Source organism: Callospermophilus lateralis, chromosome 6 (assembly GCF_048772815.1).
Source record: "Callospermophilus lateralis isolate mCalLat2 chromosome 6, mCalLat2.hap1, whole genome shotgun sequence".
Taxonomy (NCBI): Eukaryota; Metazoa; Chordata; class Mammalia; order Rodentia; family Sciuridae; genus Callospermophilus; species Callospermophilus lateralis.
The window spans coordinates 42407347-42433670 of NC_135310.1; positions in this window are offsets into that span (position 1 = coordinate 42407347).

The window sequence follows — 26324 nt, forward strand, 5'->3', positions numbered from 1 at the left end:
TTTATGTCATTGCTAGTTACAGTGTGGCCACTGAGAATCAGAGGGCATGTGTGTAGAGCATAGGAGAAGTTATTTGCTGTCACCACATGGTCTAACTATAAATTCCAAATCTGTCTTGTCGTAGCTGTGTGATAATGGACAAATAACACTATCCCTGTAAATGTCCGTTTCCTTGATATTAAGGTACCATTATCATCTACCTCATTCTGTTATAATGAAAGAAACATAAAATAACACAAATGAATCATTTAACATGAACTGATACACACTCTATATACATATGCATGTATGAAAACATCAGAAAATATTTACTAATGAGCAACATATCATGGTTTCATAGTATATTTTACCAGTATTTGAATGTGTTTACCATAAAGTTACAAATATCTTTTACTATTCTGACTCATCCTCTAAAACTGTATAAATTGTGAAATATTTTTCATTTAGAACAGAATTTCAGATTAGAGGAAGATAGAGTTTAGATACCAGTTCATTTTATTTTATTACCTTGGTTTGAATGTTTGTGCTCTCCAAAGCTCAAGTTGAAATTTAATCACTGTTCTAGAAGAATCGTGAAGTAGTAACTTGGAGAAGTGATTAGTTCTCAGGAATGGAACCCCTTATGAGGGATTAATGGTCTTATAAGTATTCAAGTTTTGGCCCTTTTGCCTGCTTGTCCTTTAGCCTTCCACCATGTGATGATGTAGCAAGACCATTGCAAGACACCAGCACCTCCATCTTAAACTTCATAGCTTTCAAAACTGTGAGAAAATAATCTTTTCTTCATTAAAATTTCCCAGGGTCACAATAAGCAATGAAATTAGGGTCATTCTGGGTGCATTGGGCTGGGAACAAAACACATACATATATATATATACACACACACACACAAAAAAATAACTTTTTCAGGGTTCAGGATGGCTCTGCAGCCTCAAAACTCAAGCTCCCATGCTGGAGAGTAAAGAGAGCAAGGGAGGCAAGAGGCAGGCAAGAGAGTGAGCACATCTGAAAACCTCCTATTTATTGGGGAGAAGCCATTCATAGAATATTCCTCCCAAATAAGGGAGTTGAGTATAGCTTTGTGATGACTTGTGGTCAGTAGATTGATTGAAATCTTGGCAAGTCACACCCATATCAGGTGCTGTGTGGGAATACAGGCAGAGTGAGAAGAAAGGACACACTTGTGTCACACAGCCCAAAGAGCATACAATGACAGGCCAGTCCTCCCATATGCTCAAATGTGCATAACTCACACACACAGCCCATGGATGGCTCGCCATATCAGATATTCTGTTATAGTAATAAAACACACAGGGACACTTATCATCTAAATTGTAAGAGTTTTTCTTATTTTTATTAAAATTATTAAAGTGTCTAAAACAAATTAATAAATTTATATTTTTCAAAGAGTATATAGGTAATGAAATATGTTAAAGTTATCTGTGCTGTTATCTTTTAATGGAATAGAATAAGGTAGAATATCACAAAAATATTATTGCCAAGGTTGTTTCTGTTTTATATGTATATGCATGTTATGGTTGTGTCTTGGTTGTGCTATTTTGTAATTTAGTATAATTTCTTATTGTGGAAAGTTTTTTCTAAGAAAAATTGGAAAACAATTATAGGCCATGGATAAATCCCCCACCTGTCAGAGACAAGAGTTGGGCCCCAAATATAATAAGAAGTTTACAAGGAAAAGTTAGGGAATGAGATGCTGGTAGGGGTCTTGAACATTTCTGACATATTAGTGAGACTAGAGAGTACCATGAATTTCTTTTTTGTATGTGAACTTGCCTAAGTTACAGTGCCAGTTGATGGATGGATTCTGATCTAAGTGTATCTGAGAAGTTATTTTTTATAGATGTGATTAAAGTTCCACAAGTAGTTGATTTTCAGGAAGGGAATATTATCTTACATGTTTGTAGTGAGTCTGATTCAGTTTGAAGGCCTGAAGAACAAGAATTGGGAATTCTGTGAAGAAGTTAAGAACATAGATTTTCTATCATACAGTCAGTAAATTTTAGAATTAGAATGAAAGACAGGATCTATCTAAATACAAACTCTGTACTTATAAACACTATGTTATAGATCAGATATGCAGAGGATATGAATTGACTGAATATTATGGACTTCTTAATCAAACTAGGCATTAAGTTAAAGAGATCCTTTTAAAGTAATCACAGTATATCTGTCTAAAAATGTGTTTTAAAATAAAGTCATCTACTTTTGTAGATTTCTCATATGACTGATCTCATGCAGTATTTATCTTTATGTGCCTAGCATGCTTCACTTAGCACAATATCTTCTAGATTTATACATATAATCTTAATTGACAGAATATCCTTCTTTTTGAAGACTGAATAGTATTCCATTATGGAGAGTAGGACAATGGTTATCAGAGGCTGGGGATTGGAAGTAGATGGGGAAAGGAGTAATGTTACAAAGTTTCAGATACAAAGAAGTAATGTTTTCTAGTGATTTATTGGACAGGCTGATTATATTCATAATAATTAACTGTGTACTAATTAATACTATATTAATTTATTAATAGCCTATTATACATATATTGTATATTTAAAAATTAATAAAATGGTAGACCAAAATTTTCTCCCAAGAATAAGTATATAGGATGACCCATATGTGAATTAGCTTGATTTAATATTCTATAAGGTATTTGTATAATCATAATATCACATTGTGCCTCATAAATATATAGAATTATTATTTGTCATTTAAAATATTCTTTAACAGAAAAAAATAAGACATCTAATTATCTCAGATAACACAATATTCCAAGATTGGTATATGAACCCAGTAATGTTCTAAGAGACCTAATATTAGGTGTTTTTATATGATCTATATGTATTGATTTATCCCCACAGGAAACAGAAAGGTTCTCATCAAAAAGTATTACAGTGTCCTCATGGGGAGAGGCCTTAGATTCTATTTTCCATAAAATGGTAGCAAATGGGTCCAAGGAAAATTAGTCTCTAAATGTCTCTGTTGTAATCACAGTCACTAGTCTCTTTGCTATTCAATCCCAAAGCCCAGTCTGAACAGAAATGAAAATGGTTGTGAAGCATTGTTTTCTAATACCTAAACTCTCTACCCTGGTTGCACTGTCTTCCTCAGAAGTATTAGGGAGGTTCTGCCCTCAGGGTTGAAATAGTTTTGTTTCATTTTCATGTATATAGTTTTTCAAAGAAAAATTTCAAAGAAAATTTCAAAGAAAAAAGGCCAAGTGGAATAAGTAGCATTCTACTTATATAGCTATTTCTTTTGTTTAAAAAAATGTGTATATATCTACCTGAAAAATCCTAGTAGACTCTCCTTCATATTTTACTGACTGGAACTAGATCATATAGTCATTCCTAGAACAATCAATGTTAAAAGAAACATCCATTGCCGTATTTAGCTTAGGTCAACTGCAGGGCAAATTGGCATTCCAACAAAATTGGGTTTTGATTGCAATGCCTGTTGGGTAAGAAACTCCATTTCAACATCTAAGATTAGGTCACTCATTTAACCCATGATAACTGCTATGTGCCAAGTATGGCTGGAAAAGAAAAACAAAAATAAATGAAAAGTCCCTAGCTTTAAGAGATTCACAATCTAGTTGGAGTGACAGATATTTCTAAACCTAAAATTTATGTGGCTATACAATACAAAATGAGTATTAAGTATTCAATATTAAATACTGTCACTAAAAGAACTTTTTTTGTACCAAATTGATTCAAATGTGAATATTTAGTGATTGAATTATTGCCCTTTATAACTTGATTTATATCTTGATGGTACTTTGACTGTTTGCCAAGTATTTTCAAATATAAAAAATGACACATGTAGACATTTTTTATATTATTTAGGTAACAAAGTCATTGTTAATTATGTGACACCAAATAGAGCACATTTATTTGCTATTAAATCAACTAACATTTTCAAGAATCTTCCAAACTATGAATGGATATACTAGTCAATAAATAAGCAATTATACTTTGAGTGTACTCTGAAATTTTCTGCTAGAAAGTTGAGGAGCAGCTAGTTAAACTTGCCAAGCCCCTCAGTATTGGATCTTATGTTTTACTGTAAGTGACACTTTGTTTTTCTCCCCAGGTGAAATTGACCATCAATTGAAAAATCATACTATTTGGGGAAGGAGAGGGAAATAATACAGAAGAAAATGTATAATACATACTAGAGTTATTGATTTTCAGTGTCAAAATAAAAAGTTGATCCTTATAGTGTCATGGATTTTACATTTTTAAAGCTTTCTTGACTTCAGGAAAACATATATTTTGGACTTTAATATTTCATTACTTTTCCTTGCATTAGTTTTCCCCTAATATTCCTTTTTTATTTAGTTTGCTAGTCAGTTTGCCAAACCATGAATTGCAGGACTGAAAAGTGGTACCAGAATGAGCTCCCGAATCATGTCATTTTTGAAAAGCTGATACCATATAGCAGTTGAAATAGAATACTTATTTCCAAAATTTCGTGGCTTGGAAATAAAGTTTATAAACAACAACAGCATTTTTTTAGTTTGTTTTCAAGTTCTTATCATAAATATTTTGTACACATCTGCAGTTTTAATAGGAGTTTCAGGCCCTGGTTTCTTCTTTTCTCTTTTCACAGAGAATAATCTCTTAACTTTGTATCGTACTTCACTTTTGCAAAAGCATTTTCATGCTATCTCATTTGATCTCCAGTCAACATTATCAGTTCAGTAAGACAAACATTAGTCTAGCTTTCTAAAGAAACTTAAATCTCTACATGGCGGTGGGCACGGAGGTATCAAGTCTCTGACCTCTCCAGCTGCGCAGGCATAGGGAGTCTTAAATCGTCTAAATGCTGTTTGCTCAAGATCACTAGGCATTGCTGAGCTAACGTGGATCTGGGGCAAATAGCCTGCTCCTCTCAGAACACACACTGAGCCCATAGCAGCCGAATTCAAGCTCCCATTCGCCTGCATCTCCCAGACAAACTGCTCTGGCTCAGTGCTTAACGAACCCGCGGAAACTGCTTGTTGGCACTGGTCCCGCCGAATCTTGTGGAGGTAAATACCAACCAAGCCTTCATAGGCAGTGGCAACAGGATTGAGACAGGGCTTGGGAGGGCCAGTCAGGACTCACCCGTTGCTTCGGTCACCCGACAAAGGGAAGGAACTGCTGCCATTCGCATGGGATACCAAAATGGCAGAGAACTGACGTCACCAGAATGTAGCGGAGGAGATATCTTCATTGAAACCAGTGGCAGCAGGTGTGTATCCCCCTAGCACCCCCTCCACACAGCAGGGAAACCTAAAGGGCCCCTCCCAGCTCTCTCGTGAGCACGATAGTCAGACCGAGGGATTCAGGAGTGACACGGGACCCCGGCGTGGGACCCCCAGCTACCACTCCCACCAGTGCAGACAACTGAGGTCTCTTGCACCAGCTCCTGGGGGCGTGGCTACCAGAGGGCAAGCAAAATACGCCGAGGGCTCACAGCCCCAAGCTCCACAACCTTAGGAGCTGAGGGATTGGCAAGCAGGGAGAGTGTGCCCAGTTGTCCAAGAAAATAGGGCTCCCGTGAGCAGCAGACCTGGCACATAACCAGCATTGTGGTGAGCGTCACCTGTGAATGGGGCCAGTGGCGAGGTGACTAGACACAAGAAATGGCCTGAGGCACTCAGAAGTAGAGACCCGCCCAGTCCAGGAGGAGGAGCTGCTGCACAGTGAATGTTTCCCACGCATTGAGAGGAGAAGCTTGGCCCAGTGGGCACAGCTCCACCTACTAGAAGAGAAGTTAATCGAACTCTAAGACTGCATTTTAAATTTTTTTTCTTTTTTTATTTTAATTTTTTTTCTTTTTTTAATTTTTTAAAATATTTTTTGTATTATTTTTTATTTTTATTTTCACTTTTATTTGATTATTTTTTTAAATTTTTTCTTTTTTTAATTTCTATTTTTTCTTTAGTCTTTTCATTTCTTTTCAATTTCCTTATTCATCTTTCCTTCAATTCTATCTGTTTACTCTCATTCTCTTAAGCGACCTCTTCCCTTCCCTTCTAATACCTTTCCTCCCAAGCAATATGACGCTGTTTATGTGTAATTTACTAAATACGTATAGGTCAATGTTCCGAGACGTTATATAGTGCTACCAAGACCCTAACTTCCCCCAAATACTCCAGACCATTCTCCTGTTAATATCCCTCATCAGTAGAGCAACCTTCCAAGGTTGCCAAGAGATACCAACCTCAATACCATCACATCATTCGACCTAAATATAAGTCCCAACATCAAACTGCAGACCGCTATATGCCATCAGAATCCGTACACAGTTTAGGAAACGAATGAATCTACACTAAAGTGAAACAAAACTCATCATCTCTAGTCATAGTCTCCCATCACAAAAGAGAGACCCCAGAGACTCACAAAACCAAATAAATTTATAGGAGTAAACAGTAACTCAGCAGTCAAACAGAGCAAGAAGTAACATAAGCAGCATGAAAAAGCAAGGAAGAAAAGGAGTACAAACAATGCAGGACAGCCTAAATATACAGGAGGACCTAGAGGCATCAGAATACCTTAGACAGATGGAATGGAATCTTAAAGAGGATATGAGGCAGCAAATTCAAACAATGAAAGAACTCATTGAAAATGAAATACACAAGCAAATAAAAGAAGCAAATAAGCATCTTTATCAGGAGATAGAGATTATAAAAAAATCAAACAATAATTTTAGAAATGAAGGAAACTATAAATTAAAAAATCAAATTAAAAAATCAAATGAGAGTATCACTAACAGAGTGGAGCAAGTAGAAGCCAGAACGTCAGATAATGAAGAAAAAATATATCATCTTGAAAATAGTCTAGCCAACTCAGGAAGGCTGGTTAAAAATCACGAGAAAAACATCCAAGAGATATGGGATAACATAAAAAAACCAAACTTAAGAGTCATCAGGATAGAGGAAGGTATAGAGGTTCAAACCAAGGGAATGAACAAGCTGTTGAATGAAATAATTATAGAAAACTTTCCAGATATAAAAAAGGAAATGGATGTACAAATTGTAGATGCATACAGACCAATGCCAAGACACATTGTTATGAAGATATCCAATATACAGAACAAAGAGAAAATATTAAAAGCTATAAGAGAAAGGAGGCAGATTATATTCAGGGGTAAACCAATAAGGTTAACAACGGACTTTTCATCACAGACGCTGAAAGCAAGAAGATCCTGGAACAACGTATTGTATTTTAAACTCAGAAAGACAATGGATGCCAACCAAGAATTTTGTATCCAGCAAAATTAAGCTTCAGGACTGACAATGAAATAAAAATCTTTCATGATAAACAAAAGTTAAAAGAATTTGCAGCCAGAAAACCAATATTGCAAAGCATCTTGAGCAAAACACTACACGAGGAAGAAATGAAAAACAATAACCAAAACCAACAGTGGGAAGTACCTCAGTAAAGCCAGAGAGCGGGGAGAAAGCTAATCATGGAGAAACAAACCAAATTAAAAAAAAAAAGATAAATAATCAAACATGGCTGGAAGTACAAATCATATATCAATAGTAACTCTAAACATAAATGGCTTAAATTCACCAATAAAGCGACATAGGCTGGTAACATGGATTAAAAAAACAAATCCAACAATATGCTGCCTCCAGGAGACACATTTGATTGGAAAAGACATACACAGGCTGAAGGTGAAAGGTTGGGAAAAAACATACCACGCACACGGTCCTCGTAAGCAAGCAGGGGTGGCCATCCTCATATCGAATAAAATTGACTTCAAGACTAAGTTAATCAAAAGGGATGAGAAAGGACATTATATACTGTTAAAAGGAACCATTCATCAACAAGATATAACAATTATCAATATTTATGCACCAAATAATGGTGCTGCGAATTCATAAAACAAATTCTCCTCAAGTTCAAGAATCAAATAGACCACAACACAATAATTATGGGTGACTTCAACTCTCCTCTCTCACCATTGGACAGATCCTCCAAACAAAAGTGGAATAAAGAAACTATAGAACTCAATAACACAATCAATAACCTAGACTTAACTGACATATATGGAATATATCAACCATCATCAAGTGGATACACTTTTTTCTCAGTAGCACATGGATCCTTCTCAAAAATAGACCATATATTATGCCATAGGGCAACCCTCAGTAAATATAAAGGGGTGGGATAATACTATGCATTTTATCTGATCATAATGGAATGAAACTGGAAATCAATGATAAAAGAAGGAAGGAAAAAATCATACATCTCATAGAAAATGAACAATATGTTACTGAATGATCAATGGGTTACAGAAGACATAAAGGAGGAAATCAAAAAATTCTTAGAGACAAATGAAAATACAGACACAACATATTGGAATCTATGGGACACAATGAAAGCAGTTTTAAGAGGGAAATTCATTGCCTGGAGGTCATTCCTCAAAAAAAGAAAAAAAACAACAAATAAATGAGCTCACACTTCATTTCAAAGCCCTAGAAAAGGAAGAACAAAACAACAGCAAATATAGCAGAAGGCAAGAAATAATTAAAATCAGAGCGGAAATCAATGAAATTGAAACAAAAGAAACTATTGAAAAAATTGACAAAACTTAAAAGTTGGTTCTTTGAAAAAATAAACAAGATCAACAGACCCTTAGCCATGCTAATGAAGAGAAGAAGAGCGAGAACTCAAATTAGTAACATACGGGATGAAAAAGGAAATATCACAACAGATGCTACAGAAATATAGAATACAATTAGAAATTATTTTGAAACCCTATATTCCAATAAAATAGAAGATAGTAAAGACATCGATAAATTTCTTAAGTCATATGATTTGCCCAGACTGAATCAGGAGGATACACACAATTTGAACAGACCAATATCAATAGATGAAATAGAAGAAGCAATCAAAGGACTACCAACTAAGAAAAGCCCAGGACCGAATGGGTATACAGCGGAGTTTTACAAAACCTTTAAAGAAGAATTAAAACCAATAATTTTCAAGTTATTTCAGGAAATAGAAAAAGAGGGAGCCCTTCAAAATTCATTCTATGAGGCCAACATCACCTTGATTCCAAAACCAGACCAAGTAACTTCAAAGAAAGAAAACTACAGACCAATATCTCTAATGATCCTAGATGCAAAAATCCTCAATAAAATTCTGGCAAATAAGATACAAAAACACATCAAAAAAATTGTGCACATTGATCAAGTAAGATTCATCCCTGGGATGCAAGGATGGTTCAATATACGGAAATCAATAAATGTTATTCACCACATCAATAGACTTAAAGATAAGAACCATATGATCATCTCGATAGACACAGAAAAAGCATTCGACAAAGTACAGCATCCCTTTATGTTCAAAACACTAGAAAAACTAGGGATAACAGGAACTTACCTCAACATTGTAAAAGCTATCCATGCTAAGCCTCAGGCTAGCATCATTCTGAAAGGAGAAAAATTGAAGGCTTTCCCTCTAAAATCTGGAACAAGACAGGGATGCCCTCTATCACCACTTCTATTCAATATAGTCCTCAAAACACTGGCCAGAGCAATTACACAGATGAAAGAAATTAAAAGCATAAAAATAGGAAAAGAAGAACTTAAATTATCACTATTTGCAGACGACATGATTCTATACCTAGAAGACACAAAAGGGTCTACAAAGAAACTACTAGAATTAATAAATGAATTCAGCAAAGTGGCAGGATATAAAATCAACACGAATAAATCAAAGTCATTCTGTATATCAGCAACAAAACTTCAGAAATGGAAATGAGGAAAAACACCCCATTCACAATATTCTCAAAAAAATAAATTACTTGGGAATCAACCTAACAAAAGAGGTGAAAGATTTATACAATGAAAACTACAGAACCCTAAAGAGAGAAATAGAAGAAGATCTTAGAAAATGAAGAAATATACCCTGTTCATGGATAGGCAGAACTGACATCATCAAAATGGCGATATTACCCAAAGTTCTCTATAGGTTCAATGCAATGCCAATCAAAATCACAACGACATTTCTTGTAGAAATAGATAAAGCCATCATGAAATTCATATGGAAAAATAAAAGACCCAGAATAGCAAAAGCAACTCTAAGCAGGAAGTGTGAATCAGGCGGTATAGCGATACCAGATTTCAAACTATACTACAGAGCAATAGTAACAAAAACAGCATGATACTGGTACCAAAACAGGCGGGTGGACCAATGTTACAGAATAGAGGACACAGAGACTAATCCACAAAGTTACAACTATCTTATATTTGATAAAGGGGCTAAAAGCATGCAATAGAGAAAGGATAGCATCTTCAACAAATGGTGCTGGGAAAACTGGAAATCCATATGCAACAAAATGAAACTAAATCCCCTTCTCTCGCCATGCACAAAAGTTAACTCAAAATGGATCAAGGAGCTTGATATCAAATCAGAGACTCTGCGTCTGATAGAAGAAAAAGTTGGCTCCGATCTACATATTGTGGGGTCGGGCTCCAAATTCCTTAATAGGACACCCATAGCACAAGAGTTAATAACAAGAATCTACAAATGGGACATACTTAAAGTAAAAAGTTTTTTCTCAGCAAGAGAAACAATACGAGAGGTAAATAGGGAGCCTACATCCTGGGAACAAATTTTTACTCCTCACACTTCAGATAGAGCCCTAATATCCAGAGTATACAAAGAACTCAAAAAATTAAACAATAAGATTTTAACCCAATCAACAAATGGGCCAAGGACCTGAACAGACACTTCTCAAAGGAGGACATACAATCAATCAACAAGTACATGAAAAAATGCTCACCATCTCTAGCAGTCAGAGAAATGCAAATCAAAGCCACCCTAAGATACCATCTCACTCCAGTAAGATTGGCAGCCATTAGGAAGTCAAACAACAAGTGCTGGTGAGGATGTGGGGAAAAGGGTACACTTGTACATTGCTGGTGGAACTGCAAATTGGTGCGGCCAATTTGGAAAGCTGTATGGAGATTCCTGGGAAAGCTGGGAATGGAACCACCATTTGACCCAGTTATTTTCCTTCTTGGACTGTTCCCTAAAGACCTTAAAAGAGCGTACTATAGGGACACTGCTACAACAATGTTCATAGCAGCACAATTCACAATAGCTAGACTGTGGAACCAACCTAGATGCCCTTCAATAGATGAATGGATAAAAAAAAAAATGTGGGATTTATACACAATGGAGTATTACTCTGCACTAAAAAAATGACAAAATCATGGAATCTGCATGGAAATGGATGGCACTAGAGCAGATTATGCTAAGTGAAGCTAGCCAATCCCTTAAAAATAAATACCAAATGTCTTCATTGATATAAGGAGAGCAACTAAGAACAGAATAGAGAGGAAGAGCATGAGAAGAAGATCACCACTAAACAGGGACGAGAGCGGGGAGGCAAAGAGAGAGAGAAGGGAAATTGCATGGTAAAGGAAGGAGACCCTCATTGTTATACAAAATTACATATAAGAGAAAGTGAGGGGAAAGGGGAAAAAATAAGAGAGAGAAATGAATTAGAGTAAATGGGGTAGGGAGAGAAGAAGGGAAGGTAAAGGAGGGGAGGGGAGGGGAGGGGAGGGAAGGGGAAGGGAGGGGAGACAGTAGAGGATAGGAAAGGCAGCAGAATACAACATACACTAGTATGGCAGTAGGTAAAAAAGTGGATGTGTAACCGATGTGAATCTGCAATATGTATATAGGGTAAAAATGGGAGTTCATAATCCGCTTGAATCAAATGTATGAAATATGGTATGTCAAGAACTTTGTAATGTTTTGAACAACTAATAAAAAAAATAAAGAAGAAATGTATACCACAAAAAAAAAGAAACTTAAATCTCAAGACTTCTTCCAGGTATCTGACAGAAATGGGACTAAAATGTAAGCTTCTGAGTATCAGACAGAGGCCAGATCACTACCTTACATTTTCAGGTGGACAGTCAAGGGGTGTACCATAAAATGTCATGCTCCAATCATTCTCTGGTATCATTGTGTAACACAAAATGTCTCTATGAAGATTTATCTCTGATGATGCTATCACTAACAGCCAATACCAGTTGGAGGGAAAGATTAACTACTATCAAGAGGGTTAACTACTATCAGAAGAAAAGGGACTTAAAGTAACCCCAGAACACATTGGGGTTTTATCCATATTATCCATAACATTACATTATTAGATTATTGTATTATATACATTTAGTAATGCTGAAGATGACAAAACACACAATGTTAATGTTGTCAAAATCATATGGTCTCCTGGCCTTTAAATACAAGTGAAAAGATTATAAACTGTAACAATTTCCCTGAGTTATCCAGAAATTTTATTCTGTCTTTCTGGAGCAGAACCTGAGGCAGCAATTCGACTGTACATGAATTATTAAAGTTGTGTTTAAGGAAAATCCTATAAGGAGTTGGGGAAAGAGTCAAGCAAAAGTGTGGAACTAAGTAGAGTCTAATGGTGGGTGGTGTGGTAGTAAGAAAAGGACTTTGAAGTGCAAGTTCTACAAAGATATATCAGTTAATGAAAGTGATTCTCTTTTGTTGTTGTTGCTGTTTGTTTGTTCTTTTACCACAAAATATTTTATTCACTCATTAGACAAAATGGTGGATATCCATTCTTCTCTAGTTAAGGTCATACCTGTCAGTCAAGGACAGATCTAGGCCAAAGAGACCTATGTCAGTCATTAGCCACCACCACATGCACTAGTTGCAATGGGTACTGGGTTACCAGTCATGACACCAATGTGCTCTATTACACTGATCTTCTGAATGAACATACAATCTGCAAACATACATTAGTTAATCCACTAATTCAATAATAATTTATTGGGGGCATAAAGCAAATGCTTTGAAAGTTGTGAGAGAAAAATAAGACTTGATCCATTTTTTTGCCAAAATGCCTACAAATGATATGTTGTCTATAAAAGATGATGAACAAATTTTTAATTTTAGTGTAGAAGTCAGTAAATGTGCATGAAATGATTTTTTAAATCATTAAAATAAAAAATACTGGGATCACTTTATACCTTTGATACAGATACAAATTGATATGTCTGGGAATAACTTAAGATTTTCATTCATTCTGGAAGTTTGATATGACTTGGAAATCAAATTTGAGACAGAAAGAATTCTTGGCAGATGGATTATAATGAGTACAAACACAGCATAAGGGTTAGGAACAGTGTGTTTGGGAGAAAATTGGATGAGTCTGTTCTCCTGAGGTTTAAGTGTTATGTTTTTGAGAATAGTGGGAAATTAACGTGATAGGAAAGATTGTAGTAAAATTCAGACTGTGAAGGGCTTCTCATTCAGGCTTTACCCATAATCAATGGGTAATGAGAAATTTCTGAGAAGCACAGACATTTGTTGTTTTGAAATGATTACTCCATTACAGGCAAATTTACAATTTAATAGCATGAGATAAGTTGTGCTTTTACATACCACTGAAGAATACTATAAGATGTTTAGCTTTGTAGAATTTTTAAGTCAGGGGAAGACTATAAGTAACATACAGTAGTATTTCACTTAGTATTGAGGGTGCTGTCTGAGAAGTACATCCTTACCATTGTGTGAACACCATGAAGTGTACCTACACAAACCTGGATGGTATGGCCTATTGCCTGAGGGTAAATCCTGTTCAGCACTCTTCTGTATTGGATACTATAGTCCATTTTAACACAGTTTGTAAGCTTCTCTGTATATAAACATATCTAAATATAACATAGAAAAGGTACAATAAAAGTACAATGCAATAGAATTTTTCAGCTCCATTTCTATATGTGGTTATATGTGTGGTCTGCAATTCACCAAAATGTTCACACGGCCAGTGATTTTGTACACTGTCCAAATAAAATGAGACCAGAATAAAAACTAGGACAAGCTGAGTATCAACTCAAAGATAGAGTATTGGCCTAGCGTGTGGTAGGCTTTGGGGTTAATCTCCAGTGCCATAACCAACCAACCAGCCAACCAACCAACCAACCAACCAACCAACCAACATCAGCATAAAAGTTAACAATGTAGCTGAATGTCCAGCACCTAAATTAACCTCAGTATTCCCCTTTCAATACATTTTTAAACTGAAAATTCTAGTTGTATTTAGCAAATACTCTCAGTTGAACATTTTTTTTGTTTGTTTTTCAGAAATCACAACCAATTTGATAGTGAATCCTGGAGAAATCACTATATTCCCTTCCAGATTTCGTGTTTATAAAAGCTATTTAAGATGAGGCTTTAAATTGTAAAACTGAATACTCTTTGAGTGCAGATTACGCCCAAATGCAACTCCAACATTTATTTTAAATTCAGATCTTGAATATATTTTCTACTAACACTATTTTCAAACATGCTTGTGAAAAATAGGGTCAGTATCAATGAACTTCACTGCAAATTGAAAAGGAATCTAAAATAGTAATTTGAGTGTTATTACGTGTATAAACTATGTAATTTTGTCATTATTCCTCCTATTAGTAGATAATTAACACTATGTAATTGCAGTGTTCAATCAAGATGGTAATGGAACGCAAGTGTGAATCTGGAGAAGTTCAGTTTCAGCTAAAGAATCACATCAATTCTGTAATTACAATGGTTTGATGATAATCCAGTGTCATAATGGACTACTTACTCAAAAGTCAGAAAGGATTGATTTCTGGTTAATGGTTCAATGGAGTTTAAACATAAATTATTGAGAACCCATTGCATGCTTGCATTGGATTAGGAAGTGTGCGCACTAAAAAAATAAGACAAATACAATCCCTGATCTCAAGAGTTGTTCAACATAATGCCACTTGTCATGTCATGGGAAGAAGATGCATGTTGCTCAGAAATAAGCAGTAACAGGATAATGCAGTTTATAGAAATATGATGTAATCTCTTTAGAAGCTCAGAGAGGGCTTCCATAAATCAATAGCATTTAAACTGAGGTCGTAACTAAGCAGGATTTAGTATGAAGAATAGCATACCCCCTCCTCAAAAAATAATTAAGTCTAAAATAAAATAGATTATTTAATAAGAGGCATAAATAACAAGAGAAGAAAACATGTACATTACTCAGTCCCCAGTATTAACTTTTTCTGTATCTATACTCATATCCTTGGTTGTGACCGTTTTGCTCTAGTAACATTGGTGTGCTGATACCATGACTCATCTCAAGACTTTGAGACTTTGAACTCATGTCTCTGTTGACTTACTATTCAATCTCTTTGTAATGTCTAATAAGCATATAAACTCAAACAAAAACTAACCAAACTAATTTCCCTACAATTTCTGTCATGGTGAATGTCAAATGAATTCACCTCAGTTTCTCATTGACTCCTCCTCTCTCACACACCACATGTCTAATCCGTTCTGATGGTTCTATCCTCAAAATACCTTTTTAAATCTGACAACATTTCTCTACCTCCACCATGGAGGTAGCATCTAAAGAAATGTAGTGGTAGCAGCCCTCTACAGGTATTCCTGATCTCATTCTATTCTACCTGACTTTCAGAATGTAAAACATATCAAAGTAGCTTTCTGTTTCAAACTCTGTAAAGATGAGTACATCTTTATCCAAAAAAAAAAAAAAAAAAAACACTGTGATCTCTCTTCCTGTATAGGTCCATACAATCTGCCCTTTCACTTTGGTCTCTGCTCAAGTAGTTATTGTGCCTGAAAGTCCCCCCTTAACTCACCATTCAAACTGGCATGCTCAGAGATCATATTATTATCCTGATTATCCTTTTCCATATCACTTCTTGGGGTCCAGGAAGACAAGAAACTTGGTTTTCTTTGTTGACCACTCTTTTCTCAGTACCTAAAGTAGCTCCTGACACATGATAGGTGCAAAATAAGTATCTGTTCTTGTCAGTGAAACAAATAAGTGTTATATCTTGAGATGTCCAAGGACAAATAAAATCAGTAAGAGTTTAAGTTAGGTCCTGTCCCTATTGTACCTTGTGAAAGAAGAGAAGCACCATAGTGACAATCTTCCATATGATACTAATTAATTAGCTAATTAACTAATCAATACTATCGTTATTTTATTTTACAGATATTTATAGAGGACTGCTATGTGTTTGATATAGTTAGGTGTACCTCATATAGTAATAAAGAAAACACATAATTATTACCCTCACAGAACATAAGTATAATAGAAAGAAGGAAGAGTAAAAACATTGCAACATTTTACGAAAAATATAGTAAGAAGAATTATACAACAGGCATATTTTCTTGAGCACCTTTGAATGTGATTACCTATAGTGAGCTTAGAAGTTCAGGCAGGACAAAGTTGACAACTTTTGGGACATCTTTAGGGTGTCACTTAAGTCTAGGCTGACTGTTAGTCTGGCCACAGAATAATTTCAAGCACAGAGAAACAAGGAGACATATAAAAAGAGCACAGATGCTTAAGATGAGAGTAAAAGGTAAGGTAGAGAGAAACTTGAAAGCAAATTAGGCAAGGACCACTCTCACAGTTGGTATGTACTGCAGAGCATACACAGCCTCAAAGAATTCCCAAACTATGAATGCATTCTTGATTTCAGACATTATTTTTACAATGGACAGCATTCAATTACATAATTTCATTAAAAAAAATGTTTGTTGCAAGACAGTCTTTACTTATAAAATGTACGTAGGCAAATATCTTAACTGGAGGAGGGGATGTCTCCTATTACCAGGATTACAGCAGAATCAAATAATCTTTCTCTTTAAAAATCTTTAACATGATCATTTCTTGGCATATAGTTGAATTTTTTAAAAAATGATAGTGACTTGATTTTTCTGGCTTCCAGCGTTCACATTTCTGTATAATCTTAAATAATAACTTCTGTCAGTTTCACTGGGAAGCACAGAAACCTAATTAAACAAAGATTCAGAAACACACAGACAGAAAGCTTTTGTCATTTTGCAAAAAGATATAAAAATTACCTGTGCATCTCTTACATGCAGCAGGATCCCCTATGTTAGTGCTGAAAAGATTACAAGAGCAGTGACTCTCCCCTGAGACCAGTGTAAGGCAAAGAGTTATAATGTTTATCTGTTCCTTTACAAAATTGTAAATGTGCCTATAAGCTCTGGTCTCTTCTAGAAAATGAAGTTGTGAATTCTAACTTACTGCTCAGAATTCTATAGGAAACGCCCATCAACTGTGAAGATCTCCACAGTAAGGCAGTGTCACTCCAGAATCTCGTCTGTGGCATTATTATTATGATTGTTATTAACTATATAACACTAAAATGAGCTTTCCAGTTTGAGAAAGGAAGGAAGAAAGGTGGACCGAAGGAAGCAAGGAAAAAAGGAAAGAAGGGAGGATGGGAGGAAGGAAACGTCCTGCTTATTCCCTAGACTGTTTCTTTGTATTTTCTCACTGTGAACTACAGTTGTCCACTGTTGATTCTATTAGCATCCAGTTTCACAGGGATTCAAGTTGTGGAAAACTCACAGCCTCTACCTGTTTTTCTTTTTCTTTTGTGTATATCATTATTCATTACCACAATCAGGATGTGAACTTCATAATGAAGTGAAAGCCAAAAAGAAAAAGAGTTGTTTGAAAGATAAAGGTGGATGTTTTCTTTAGGACAATTAATAACAGGGGCTGGGACTGTAGCTCAGTGGAAGAGCCCTTGCCTAGGCACATGAGGCACTGGGTTTGATCCTTAGAACCATATAAAAGTAAACAAATAAAATAAAGGCATTCTGTCCATCTATAACTACAAACTTTTTAAAAAAGATAATTAAGAACTGTAGTCACGTGAGACAGTTATTACAAGCATTTCCACAAATATGTATTCAGTTTTCCACATACAAAAGGAAATTAATACTGTTTAAAATTATGAAGATATTTTAGCTAACAATACACTTGGCGCCAGAACACAGGACCCAAACCTATCAGAAAGATGGCTTTATCTATCTGACCAGTGACTATGAGAAGTATTTCAGAAAGTTCTCTTTGTTTTTTTATTGGTGCATATTAGTTATGCTGATGGAGTGTTACATTGTGGCCTGGTCATTATGTACATACAAATGTAATTTGGTCAATTCACTCCCTGGTACCTCTCCATCCCTCTCCACCTCCCTCTGTCTCCTACCTCTACTCTAAGGGTCTTTCTTTCTATTTTCATGGAGTCTCTATTTTTTTTTTAATTTTTTCTCTAGTTTCCACAAATGGGAAAAGATACATGATATTTTTCTTTTTGAATCTGATTTATTTCCTTCGAAACTATGGGTCTCCAGTTCCATCAGTTTTTCTGAAAATGACATAATTTCACACTTTATGGCTAAATAAAACTCCCTTATGTATATACACCACATTTTCTTTATCTGTTCATTGGTTGATAAACACCTAGACTGACTCTGAAGCTTGGCTTTTGTGAATTGTGCTGCAGTAAACATGGGAATGAATGTATCTCTTAATATACTGATTTATTTCTTTTCAATAAATGCCAAGGGGGTCTGGGGTTGTGGCTCAATGCTAGAGCATTTGCCTAGCACATGTGAGGCACTGGATTCTATAATCAGTACCACATATAAATGAATGAATAGAAATAAAGGTATTGTGTCCATCTATAGCTAAGAATATACATACATACATATGTATATACATAGATACATTCATACATACATAAATACAAAAAAAGTGGTATAGTTGGATCATATGATAGCCCTATTTTTAGCCAGAAAGCTATCTTGATAATGACGAGCAAGCTGTCTTGGTTTGGCAGCACCTCAATTATTAATAGTTTATAATCCCAAGGTATATTTAGGCAAGTTTTCTAGCTTTCAGCAGATATTTATCTGTAACCAGTAAACTCATTTGAAAAGGAAACAAAAAATCCTTGTTCAGCTCATATTTGGGCTCACAATGCTTATATTCCTGTGAACCATTTGCTTTTGAAGATTTCTCTTTCCTCAAGGATGTTTTCACTTGAGCTTTAATGAAAATTTCAGGATGCTCTGTCATCATTAAGAATCTCCAATAGCCTGAAGTAGATGACTTGTTAAGTTTTAGTTCTTAGATTTTACCTATGTCCTAATTCAATAGATATTTAGCCACTGAAGTTGTCCAGCATTATTGCTGAAATTTGCTATCATGTCAAAAGGCCAGACTTGCAACCTTTTTGCTAATGATATATCTATGATAAGAAACCTAAAGAATAAAAAATAAATAAATAAAAATAAAAATAAATAAAAATTTTTAAAAAATTAAAAAAAAAAAAAAAACAAACCTGTGTGTCAGTTCGAGTACACATACTTATTTTAGGCCTAGCATAATCATATATCTTATTATCTAATCAGGAAAAAGTTTTAGGTTAATAGGAAACATTATTAATAATTATGCTAAGACAAAAAATATAAGCCCAGCCTTTATTGAAAATTGGGAAAATAAAGAAAATAGAAATTTTTGTTTAATACCGAGAGTTACATATGTAGCTCACAATCAAAATTAGAGAAAGTATCTGCTTCTAAATTTTATAGCTTTCCTTTTGAGAAATGTATCCTATGTTGTCCTAGATGATTTTGTTTTTTTGCTCAATGTGTATTATAGGTTTGTTTGACTGTAAACACTTTGTTGTGAACAATGGAAAACAGTGCACTAAGCATTGCTAAATAGTGGTTTAACTTGCAAATGTGCCAATCACTCATTCTAAATGGTCTGAGCATTGCTGCTACTAAAAATAGCTGTAATTTATTGAAGGATTAAATCTTGAGAAAATCATATTACATATATTGTCTCATTTTATTCCAAAATACCGAGAGGACTATATTCTACCCATTTTATAGATGGGAAAGTTAAATCCAAGAGAAATTAAAAACTTAGGGTTCCATAGTTATTGTTTCTAACTGATTCATATACAAGTCCTTCTTATTTCAAAATCTTTGTAGTTCAACTCTCGCCATTGGCCTTCCTGACATAAAAGGTAAGTAAAAATGGATAGGAGTAGATGGTTTCTTAGTGATTTTGGCACTGGAATTTCGTAATGTTTCCTTTTCAGCACATGCACATAGCATCCTTGTTATATACTTTTATAAATACAGAGATATCAACCACTTCTTTTAATAGATGAAAAATGAACTTAAATTTTTTCAGCAAAGTTTGATTTTGGATATAACCAAATGATAAAGTACTTCCTTCAGTGAAATGATAGCGTAGGCCAGATGTAGTGGTGCACATCTGTAATCCCAGTGACTCAGGAGGCTGAGGCAGGAGGATCGAAAATTCAAAGCCAGTCTTACCAACTTAGCAAGGCCCTAAGCAACTGAGTGAGACTCTGTCTCAAAAAATACAAAGGGCTGGGTATGTGGCTCTGTGGTTAAGTGCCACTGGGTTCAATCCCTGATACCAAAAAAATAAAAATAAAAATATAAAAAAGACAGTTTAGATAGATACTATTTATGAAAAGAGCAAACTATTATTTTAATTTGGAATGTTAAGATGAAGATTATTTTAATGTGTAAACATAGTGTCTTTAGGGAATCCCTCTAGTTTTGTTTGAGTTCACTTTGTTTTAAAAATGATTTTAAAAAGGTGTCATTTAAAATTATTTTGAAGGCATGTTTCACAGAGAAAAAAAGAAAATGCCATACTGTTGTTATGCAGCTTGTATTATTATCCTAGGCTTCCTAATATGATGGGATTAAGGATGCTACGGGTTTTTTGTTGTTGTTGTTTTGTTTTAATTTCTATTGTCATTTTATTCAACTTTTCATCTGGAAACTTCCTTTCTCAAGAAGTTTCACTATTTTCTACACTTTTATATCATTTAATTTCCTCAACAAACATACTCATTGACTATGGTGGGAATTATTCTAGACATTATGGAATATAAAAATAAAACAAAGCCCTATTTTCATTGAAATTAATACTCACTTTTAAATAATGATTGGATATACAATTTTATTAACCAAAATTTTCTTGAGAAACCAGGTCATATTTATTTGTTTTTCCTTCTAAGCATTTATACACTCTTTGAATTAGAACATTTAAGTGTTCAGGTTTTATAATTTCCTTAGGTACAAGTCTAAACTTCTAAGTACATAAATATCAGGAGGCTGAGACCAGGTATTAAAACTTGATATCCTCTCTAAAAGGCAATATCTTCATATATGCTTACTTAATTTTTTATGCAAGTCTTTCTTTAAGAACAATAGCTAAAGTAGAATGTTGAGCTGAAAGATTTTAATACTATTGATTGAGTGAGACTTGAAAAAAAAAACCTACAAAAATCCCTACCAATAATTTATGCAACTTTTCACTATAACCATTAGTGGATACTAGTAAGTTTCAATTTTTTTCCTAATTTTATGAGAACAAACCTCTCCTTGTTTTAATTTGCACTTTCCTGATTGCTTTTGTTATGTTACATTAGGCATTTGTGAATCATCCATGAATTCCCTACTTTTCTTTCTCTTTGTTTACATTGGGTTGTCTCTGGTGTACCTGTTTGCTTAAAGGTTCTTATTGATTTTAGACTTTACTCCTTTGAGGTGTATGTTGTAAACATTACTCCTAGTCTGTGACTTGCCTCATATTTTGTTTATACTATCAACGTAATGATGCTTTGGAGGATCTGTTGTCCATTCTTTCTTCTCAGACACAGTTCACGTTGAAAGCATTTCAGGGCAAAGCAGCTTATTTTATGCATCTGTTCAGACCAAGGGGTTTCTACAGGCATTTTATAGGCTGTATTGATTCCTTTTTTAAATCACCTAAGATCTATTATTTAAGGGCAACATCTGTTAAAGTTTTGATAATGAATCTCCCCAAAAGATCCACGTTAAAGGCTGGTTTCTTGGGCAGTGCTATTGGGAGTTGGTGGAACATTTAGGAGATGGAGCTTCTTGGAGGGTCATTATGACATTGACTATCAAGCCAGATCGATGGAGTAAAGTGAGAAGTCATTTCCTAAAGCATACTAATCCAAACTGTGGCAAAAAAAAAAAATTAAAAATCAAGTGTGATTTCCTTCAGAAGAGGAATAAAAAACAAATAGAATGAGACTGAATTCTAATAGAAACTTTCTTGTGGAATAGTTTTTAACCCTTCTTTAAAACTTAGTATACTTTGAAGTGTTTTTCCCCTCAGCTGTGTATCTTTTGCTTGTGATTTTAAGCACTTTGCATTGTGTTCCCTCTTCCACACTATCCATGACCAGCTTCTTCTCATCCTATACTGCAGAAGCTCCCCTTGTTTCTGCACCTAAAAATAGATTTTAATACCCATAAGTTTATTTATTTCCTTCTGTGTTTGTTGGGTGTCTGATGCCCCACTGAACAAGTATTTTTGCAAGCCTGTGAAGAAAAGGATTTGCTTATTTGTTATCCATTTTATCCCAGCACCTACGACAGTATAGACCCGTATTTGTTGCTCATGAACTATCTGTGAATGGATGAATGAATGTACAGTGACCCTGGGTCTAACTCTTAGGAGCTTTTACTGCAACTCTCATGACCTCAGATGCTGAGCCATACTCACCTCAAACTGGTCTCCTAACAGTATCTATGAGAAGGAACACCTTTCTCTCTCTTCTTCTACCAAATCAGTTGTATTAATAGTTTGATTTGAGAGATTCCTCAAGATTTCTCTGGCAGTGTAAGTACCTCTCTATGTGTATGCTAATAGGTACTAATTTAGATGCTTGTAATTTGGGGAGTTCCTATTTAGGGGAAAAGGAAATGTGAAGTAGTAAGAGGAGGAGGTGTGTGACTTTCATATTAGTTCATGTTGTGGGATTGGGATAGTATGAGCTTTAGGTATATGCAACTCAATCCATTTCAAGGAAGAATGGTTTGAGACCTGTGGCATGTGTAACTTGGTGCAAGATTTTGAGCTACATTCAAGTAATGTTTGGAATCCTGCTTTAAAAGGATTGTTGTATTTATTTTATAAAACTTTGAAGAAAAAATCATTTACTTGAAAAAGGAGTTTGTATTTTTCTAATTCTGACTTGAGAAAAGTTTATATTCTATAGGATATTTTACTTTGACATAGAGAAAACAAATATGATTTCATTTGAAAAAAGAACTTTTTTTAGCATCCTTTACCATCAAATAAGACTGGTTTTGGTTTAGTTTGATGTTATCAGGCAGAATAGAATGATTTCATATTTATTTCTTGATGTACCTTTGGGGGTATGTTAAAATGTAATAATATACCAATTATTCTTTGGGTATACTGTTGGGAAATATTACATAGGTGATATCATGATTTAATGAGATTTCCAGAATTCACTGTGACATAGAAAGTGTTCTTTAAATTTATGGAAGAATTAAGTCAAATTTAGGCTTGTGATTGGGACAAAAATACTCAATCAGAGTTGTATTAAAAAATTGGATGGTAACCTGACAGAATATGGTGAAGGCTCAGATCTAGGGTAATAGCAGGCCAAATGATACAAAGAATTTTTTGGAATAAAAAAAAATTATGCTGATAAAACCAAAGGACTAGTTGACAATAATTATTAATGCCACAAATAACTTTAATTGATACTTAGCACTAAGGAAAATTCAAAGTGCTTTTCAAAGGCATTTGAATTTTCACAAAATTTACCTCCATTTATGTCTAATAAGAATATCAAAAGTTGTAGTTTTCTGAGACATACTTACTATAATTATTCTGCTAATAATATGTTATAGACCTTGATAATGGGTTTGATTAAAGAAAAGAATTTGTATGGTCAAAAGCATATTGTTTCAAGAAATTAAAATTTTAAAACCAAAGGTGGCTTTTAAGTACCATCATGTAAATAACATTTGTCAGCTAGAAATTTTCCCTTAAAATAGACAATAATATCAAGATTACAATGCTTGAGAAGTGCTTTTTACATGCTTATCACTAAACAAATGTTTGCTGAAAATCAAATTTACTAAATTAGTATCTATTCTAGGTGATGTCATCAGCCTTCAAATTACAATACTTTGAATAAGCACTGTTCAACAGCCAAATGTAATTAAAGGACAATTCCATTTTCACTAAAATCTCATCCAGATCTTTAGAGGAATACAAATGTACAGCATTATTCTTCCTGTTCTGTGAGGTTGCAAACTGAGTCTCTCAACGTCAGTGGCATAACAAGTCACTCTATTATGCACACTTATTCCAGTGGTTTTAAAGCCAAATGAATTGTGAGTCCCACCCAAAGCCAAATTCTTAGGGTTGGCCTGTAAATCTGAATAAAAATTTAGAATTCATCCAAGAAAATCAAACATCAGCTCCTTTTCTCTGTGCAAAAATGACTTCAGTATTTCAGGAAAGGACAATATGAACATTTCCTCAATGCAGAAAGGATTGGATTAATTAAACTAATTTTTCAGCTGATGATGTTAAGAATATGTGTTTTGGTCCTATTTGATTACTTACCCAGCGCTGCATAGATTTAACTCTCCTGACATTACATCCATTTCTAAGCAGTGCATTTTCCTAGAACTGACAATTTTCTATCCTTGGTATCATTTTCACATCGATTTTTTTTTTTTTTTTTTTTTGTCTCAGCTTATACATTAGACTGGCCGTGACGGTTCAAGTTTGATTAACCTTTGCCCCTTGGCACCATCGTTCCCTCACAGAGGCAGTCATATGAAAATGGGTTCATGTGTTTCTGTTAGGTTCGGAATTGTAGATAAGATCCTTCAAATCTATATTTCTCAAAATAAGTCTTTTGAGCCAGAAACCTATGTAGCTTTGTATCAAGAATGCTACAATCAAAAGGCATGTTTGAAAAAACAAACATAATGTAGTGAAATTTCCTTTATTATCCATAGGGTTCAAAACAATAAAAGAGATACAAATACACTGAGAATGTTTCCTTTCTTATTTTACTCATTTTTTTACATCCTACAGATGCCCTCCAGATCTCTATTCAAAGACACTGTAAAATCTCATTTATTACTACCAGCCTTCTCTTTTTGCTACTTCTTTCATAGTCCTTTATGTAGATCAATTTAGCCTGTAGGTCTTATTTCCTCCCCCAATTAACCCTGCTCTGGGCCTTGCGCCTATCATTTTGTCTACATCCTTCCATTTCATCAATTTGCCCATGAAAACATGAAGAGCCAGCTTATGAGATCTTCAATGATGTGTAAAAAAAGTAAACTGGCAGGTAAGGAGCAGATTTCTTTTTATTCTAAGGTGGTTGGTGGACCTGTTCATTAGTAATTTTTGACCCATATCCCAAATAAGTTCTCTTTGTTATTCACCACACTATGCTATGCATTTATTATAGTTTTATCACAATGTGTTTTGTACATGCTTGCATAAGTTACATGAAGGTTGTGATGATTTTCTTTTTTGCCTTCATAACTTCAATGCTCTGGCAGAGAAGAGAAAGAGAGAGAGATGGAGATGGTGGGAGGGAGGGAGGGAGAGTGAGAGAGAACAACTATACCCCACAAAACTTTTGCCCCAAGAAAATCACTTCAAATGCTGTAATACATATAAATTTTTTAAAATATAACTTAAAACATGTATTCTTCAGGGAAGTCATAGCCCATCTGACTTTCCTTTGGATTTACTGATAGAAATCTGTGAACACCCAGATGCTCACACTCTGTAGAATCCTGCAAGATATAAGGAGAAATATCTGATGGTAAAGTCTTATGATCAATCATTGAGTTGGGAAAGTTATTGAGCAGGTGTTTAGGAAGCAGCAACATAGTTATAAAGAATGCAGAGTTTGATGTAATATTTATGGTTGGCCATTTCAGTTGTTTTGATCACGAATGATAATTCTTTCCAAGGATTTTACTGTTTTTCTAATGTTTTTTAAATACAAACATGAACAACATATTAAGAAGAAAATTATTAAAATTAAGCACTATTTTTAAAGAACAGAAAAACATAGGAAAAACATTTCACATTCAAACTCCTTAGAGGAAAAGTTAGTTTATACTAGTTGAGTTTATTTCTTGTTCTTCAAGATTCCAACTACTCATATCACGTACTCTTAAATTTCCAATTGTCACATATAAATGATTTTGTAATCTGCTCTCCTGAGCTCAAACTCACTCATTATTTCCATTTATGCTTTCTAACAAGGCCTTATGAGCAGCATACCCAAAAGGATATCCACCATTGAAGTGGGAAATGACTTCACTATCTCTTAATTCAAAATTTAACCTGCTACATACCTTCAACTGATCCAGGCAACCCTGCTATGGAGAGCTTTGCCATTCCTGTTATGATACATGGCACATTATATTACTATGTTTATTTAGGTGGTGTTGGTCATTATATGAGCAGAAAATCATGAATTTTTTTTAAAATTCTAGAGCCTATTCTAGAATGTGTCTTGAAAAGTTAACGAGTAAGTAGATAATCAAATTAATTCTACT